Consider the following 6,555-nt stretch of genomic DNA (forward strand, 5'->3'; position numbering starts at 1 on the left):
AGTGTTTTGAGGATATTCGTTTGCTTTCTGTATCTGAAAACAGTGTTTTGAGGATATTCGTTTGCTTTCTGTATCTGAAAACAGTGTTTTGAGGATATTCGTTTGCTTTCTGTATCTGAAAACTGTGTTTTGAGGATATTCGTTTGCTTTCTGTATCTGAAAACTGTGTTTTGAGGATATTCGTTTGCTTTCTGTATCTGAAAACAGTGTTTTGAGGATATTCGTTTGCTTTCTGTATCTGAAAACAGTGTTTTGAGGATATTCGTTTGCTTTCTGTATAAAAAAACTGTGTTTTGAGGATATTCGTTTGCTTTCTGTATCTGAAAACAGTGTTTTGAGGATATTCGTTTGCTTTCTGTATCTGAAAACAGTGTTTTGAGGATATTCGTTTGCTTTCTGTATCTGAAAACAGTGTTTTGAGGATATTCGTTTGCTTTCTGTATCTGAAAACTGTGTTTTGAGGATATTCGTTTGCTTTCTGTATCTGAAAACTGTGTTTTGAGGATATTCGTTTGCTTTCTGTATCTGAAAACAGTGTTTTGAGGATATTCGTTTGCTTTCTGTATCTGAAAACAGTGTTTTGAGGATATTCGTTTGCTTTCTGTATCTGAAAACTGTGTTTTGAGGATATTCGTTTGCTTTCTGTATCTGAAAACAGTGTTTTGAGGATATTCGTTTGCTTTCTGTATCTGAAAACTGTATTTTGAGGATATTCGTTTGCTTTCTGTATCTGAAAACAGTGTTTTGAGGATATATATAAGTGACTTTGAGTACTCATACAAGTGCTATATATCATTATCAAGTGTATTCACCCATGAGGGGTCATCTATGTGTCCATATAGCCTGTAGCAAATGTTTGATTTAGACTAGAGTGTGTGTGTGTGTGTGTGTGTGTGTGTGTGTGTGTGTGTGTGTGTTTGCAATGTGTGCTGAAATCACTGAGTAGCATTCAATTATTGAAATCCCAAAATATGGAGCAGCCTTGGACCATACTGTATGCTGCATTGATACATGCAGCCAGTGCACAGTGGCTGACTTGCCAGTCTCCCAACTTTCCCTCGGAAGAAGTACAGTAGGCCAGTGATTACATTAATGCAGGTATATAATCATTAGACATCTTGTAGCACATTGGAATAACCACTACATGTCACACGTGTTTTTGTTTGTGTAAACGCAAACATTGAGGTGAGGTGAGGTGAGGTGAGGACACACATTGTGATTGGCCGGAATGAGATGATGTATGATGATGTAGGCCTATATATTATTTTTACATATTTTTTATCCCACGATTTTGTAACCCATTTTTCACCCCTGTGTCAATTATGTGATCCTGGGCTCTACACACCCTCCGCCAACCTGGGGAGAGCAACGGACTTCAACTCATGCTTCCTTCATGCATGAGTGTCCAAGTTGATCCTTTACACCTGACAGGGGGGAGTTTCCCTAGTTGGACGTAGCGCGTCCAACTAGGATTACTGCATGTTTTTTGTGAGGGTACCTACCCTAGGGGACACGGGGAGAGCATGCAAACTCCACACAGAGAGGCCCTTTCACCAACCCCGCCTCGGGTATGGGCACTGATGACACGGACGTTGCGGAGGAGAGGACACGCCGCCAGCGCCCACAGCGTCCCGCGTGGGAATCGAACCCATGACCTTCTAGCTGTGAGGCGACAGCACTACCGACTGCCACCGTACCCCTCTGTATGATGATGTATACGATGATCAGAGCACCCCTCACTTCACACAGGTGTGATTTTTTGTTTGCGCACAAGTAGGCCATGCCTACTAAGTAGAGTAGACCGTGATCTCAAGTTGGCAGCTCGACTGAATCTATACCTGGCCGGCCACACCACTATTCTGGTGATAACTTCAGTGCTTTTATATAAATTATTAACCAACCAGCAAACATAGACGTCTATGGAACAGCACAGGGGTCTTTTCAAGACTGCAAGTACATTTTGAGAAGATAGCACATGGTGTATAGCCATGTGGCATAGGCCTGTCTAATTGTGGTAAAACGTGACCAAAATGTTTCCCTTCCCGCATCTGTGTCTCTCCTAAACGCCAACGGGTGGCGCTAAAGGCACACTTTGCAAATTGCCATTGCATTCAGCGAGCAGGGCAAAGAGGTTGTGACAGCAGTCAGTCAGTCACACTCTCGAGAGCAGTCACTCACTCTCACTCACTCACTGGCAAGACTAAAGTCAATTAGGTTGTTTGTTTCATTCGCTTTTCCACACTATAGGATTTGGATCCTATCATCCTCCTCTCTCTGTGACATCACATCTGATATAAATAACATAACCTAATTTATTTGTTACCAGCCTACTATAAGGAGCTAGTATTAGTAGGCTATAATACTGTCAAGCAAGACTATAGCTGCCATAGCCTATAATATTATGTGGGACATAATAAGCTGGCATGTTGTATAGGCTGCATGGCGTGCATGCTATATATTACCTACAGGCCTATTAATACTAACTGCTAAATGTACACATCGCCTATTCCTCCCCTCGCATGCTTCCATGCGTTATAAGGTTATACATTTATGCATGCTGATGTAGGCCAAAATGTAAGGCGTTTGGTTTGTCATTAGAAGAGGAGAGAGAGAGAGAGAGAGAGAGAGAGAGAGAGAGAGAGAGAGAGAGAGAGAGACCGCCCCGGCCGTGATGTGATGTGATGATGCGCGCACAGCACAGCAGGCACACCACACCACACCACACACACACACACCACGCGCACACGCGCGGCGCACAGATTCATTCACACACACGTACTTTCCCTCTCTCTCTCCCATCGGAATGGAGCAGCTAGTCGGAAGAAGAGCGGCGTTGCGCGGCGGAGCCAACGGTCTCCAGCAGCACCAGAACCACCAGAACCACACAGACACCACTCGGCGCTGCTCGGCGGCACTAATGGCTTGGAGGAGCAGGAAGAAGAACCCACCATGGATCGTACTACTGAGGCTGCTGTCCTGGACGGTCCTCCTCGCCGTGGTGGAGGCGAGCAGCCGGGCCAGGGTCTACCCGCCGAACGAAGGTAAATGGAGCGTTATTATTATAGGACCGACCGAGCCGGTATACATTATAATACAGCATGCCTTCATGGGTCCGATGATCTCCGACCAGCGGCTTCGTCTCGGTCTTCTCGTGGTGGTGCTGCCCAGTTTGGTGGTCACTCTTTGGGGACATATATATATACACGGAGCTCCGCACGGTCGATACGCACCGACCACCGTGCCCTGACTGGAAACATCAGCTTTGGGAGCGTGTTGGCACACCACGAAGCACGGGACTCACTGGACACACGCACCGGTCCGGTACTCCGCGCGTTGACCGAAAGCGAAAGGATTAAAAAAAACAAAACAAAACATGAATACCGATCTGGTAGCTCTGCTGTAGCAGCCTATACTCTGCTGTAGCAGCCTATACTCTGCTGTAGCAGCCTATACTATACATCGTAAACGGGTTGTCTTCTTGTAGAGCCAGTGGAGAGTTGGAACGGGGACGTCGTAGTAGAGATAATAGGTTATCCTTTTTTATAGAGGTTCTCACACATTTTGCATGGCAGCCTATATATAAGTCAAGGAGGAGGAACTACACATTGATATCCTAATGTTGGCGGCGGACCTCCGGCGGACCCCTCACCCCCATCTGAAAAATAATGTGTTTTCGTACCCAGTCCCAGGCCACTGACTACCAGCCAGGCAGTTGGGAGTGGACCCCATCCATGAAGATTTGTGTTTCAGAATATTACAAAATCTTTCAGATTTGGATCTTAAAAATACATAAATATATATATATATATATAGCAGATCTGCGAGCTCACGATGCATTAACACATGGTGTGCTTGTAGATCAGGTATTTTCAAATAGACATTCTAGATTAGTTTTAATTGAGTGGTTAACCTGGTTGTGAGATGCATTATTAGAGTAATGCATTTTGCTGGGGACCCCGTTGAAACCCCTCAAGGACCACTGGAGGTCCCTGGACCACACATTGAGAATCACTACTAGAGGGGTTTTTATTCCTTTTCTTGGAATTTGTATTTCGGCAGGACGAGATCACCCCCACCCCCCCCCCCCCTCTCTCTCTCTCAAACTCAGTTGTTATTCAGTAGTCCTGATCTTTAGAGTTTTCTCCTAAATAGCCATAATAATTGTGGACATCTCATTACACTATAAGTAGGCTGCCGGTATGCAGTTATCAGAAATGCCTTTTCTTTTCTTTTATCCAAATTACTATAATTACAATAATAATAAACATATACAATAATTATAAAAAAAATAAAATGTATTCGCTCTACGGGTCTTTGCCGGAAATTGCCGAGCTGCAAGCTCTCAACGCAAGCCGACGTGATGCACTGTGAGCTTGTATATCTGCTATTTTAATGTTTTCCCTGAAGCATATGAAGTGCCGTAGAGGCCACAATGCAATGCTTTACTTCAATACTGCAGTTTCATTTGGATCAAAATTAGTTGATTAATTTAGGTCTAAGCAAATGGCTGACGTGTGTGTGTGTGTGTGTGTGGTGTGTGTGTGTGTGTGTGCGTGCGCAGTGCGCGCGTGTGTATTTGCGTGCATATTTGCTTTACAGTGACCCTCTTGGATACAAGGACAGTACCAGGAGAGTTGAAGTGGAGGCTAGTCCCATAGAGGAGGGGTGAGTGGCACACACGCACACACACACACACACACACACACACACACACACACACACACATGCATGCACGCACGCACGCACACAGGCACACACACACACACACACACACACACACACACACACACCACCTGCTCTTACTTCCCAAATCCCTTTAAGAGTGGAAGACAAAAGCAGAGGAATGCCAGGAAAGACACAAGTATATGCACGCAAAACACACACACACACACACACACACACACACACAGAGACACACACTGGACTGGCTGTAACTGGTAATTATCTCAGGAGATTTGTAAATGCTGTGTTTGCTGCTTGGCTGGCTAGTATTATATGGGCTCAAGCCTTAATTTATGCACGGCAGTATCGCACGCAGAAAATAGCTGACCTACAAGCTCACAACATAACGTTGCACATGCATCCGCAGCACATTGTGAGCTTGTAGGGCTGCTTTTTTTGGGGGGCGTACGACACAGTCGTCCAATGAAGTATGAATCGGGCTTCTATCTTGACTAGTGTTTGTCCCACGAGGAAGCGTAGAGGCAGCGCACCGATAGGTGAGGCAACACACCTGTCCCTGTGAAGCATAGAGGCAGCGCACCGATAGGTGAGGCAACACACCGATAGGTGAGGCAACACACCTGTCCCTGTGAAGCGTAGAGGCAGCGCACCGATAGGTGAGAAACACACCTGTCCCTGTGAAGCGTAGAGGCAGCGCACCGATAGGTGAGGCAACACACCTGTCCTGTGAAGCGTAGAGGCAGCGCACCGATAGGTGAGGCAACACACCTGTCCCTGTGAAGCGTAGAGGCAGCGCACCGATAGGTTAGGCAACACACCTGTCCCTGTGAAGCGTAGAGGCAGCGCACCGATAGGTGAGGCAACACACCTGTCCCTGTGAAGCATAGAGGCAGCGCACCGATAGGTGAGGCAACACACCTGTCCCTGTGAAGCGTAGAGGCAGCGCACCGATAGGTGAGGCAACACACCTGTCCCTGTGAAGCATAGAGGCAGCACACCGATAGGTGAGGCAACACACCTGTCCCTGTGAAGTATAGAGGCAGCACACCGATAGGTGAGGCAACACACCTGTCCCTGTGAAGCGTAGAGGCAGCGCACCGATAGGTGAGGCAACACACCTGTCCCTGTGATGCATAGAGGCAGCACACCGATAGGTGAGGCAACACACCTGTCCCTGTGATGTTTCCCAAAATAACAAAACACCACGGCCGTTATCTGTCTCTCCATCCTATGAGGCCAGACGGGGCAGCTAGGAGCCTATCTCCTGTTTCTGTGTAACCTTGCCTTAATTGCCAGTCTTTCCACCTCAGAGGGAAAGCCTGCTCTCTGTTTCAAAAGTCTGTATGATCCGGTCGGGAGCGGATGATATCGTTACGTCATGTTGTAGTATTGTTCTGTTCCCCCCCAATCCAACCCTTGATGCTGAGGGCCGAGCGGGGAGGCTTTGGGGCCCATTCATATAGTCTTCTGTGTGACGCGGCCCGGGGATCGAACCCCTCTCTTGGTGTACATACTGTATAGCCATTCTGAGCGGGAACCCATTTGGTGTTCCAGCATCATGTTATGCTTTAGCTATTGAAAAATAGCAGATCTACAAGCTCGTAGCGCGCCACCGAGTGGCGCGCTACGAGCTTGTAGGTCTGCTATTTTTTTTTTAATCGAAGGACGACTGACATTTTTTAAAATCTGGAACTGTCCTCAAATCATGACCACAGCGTGCAGCTTACATGACATCTTTCACGCACTTTCCTACTAGGCTGAGGAAGAAATCCCACCCTTTTCACATTGGCCTGTTATTTTGCTTCTGCTTTCGGGTTGGGGGGTGATGCTCCCCCTTTCTCTCTCTCTCTCTCTCTCTGTCTCTCTCTCTCT

At 46.8% G+C, this 6,555-nt stretch overlaps 1 pseudogene across 1 annotated transcript in view; it reads left to right on the forward strand.

The window, feature by feature from the left end:
* The first annotated feature begins 2,803 nt into the window (after window positions 1-2,803).
* Window positions 2,804-6,555, forward strand: part of LOC308326309 (ephrin type-A receptor 4-A-like) — a 51,936-nt pseudogene continuing 48,184 nt past the window's right edge. The window contains exons 1-2 of the transcript XR_013966225.1: window positions 2,804-3,041; window positions 4,600-4,665. The product of XR_013966225.1 is annotated as an ephrin type-A receptor 4-A-like (transcript). The remainder of the gene's footprint in view (window positions 3,042-4,599; window positions 4,666-6,555) is intronic.

The sequence above is a fragment of the Protomyctophum bolini genome, assembly GCF_963924005.1.
Source record: "Protomyctophum bolini genome assembly, chromosome: 12".
NCBI classification, from domain to species: domain Eukaryota; kingdom Metazoa; phylum Chordata; class Actinopteri; order Myctophiformes; family Myctophidae; genus Protomyctophum; species Protomyctophum bolini.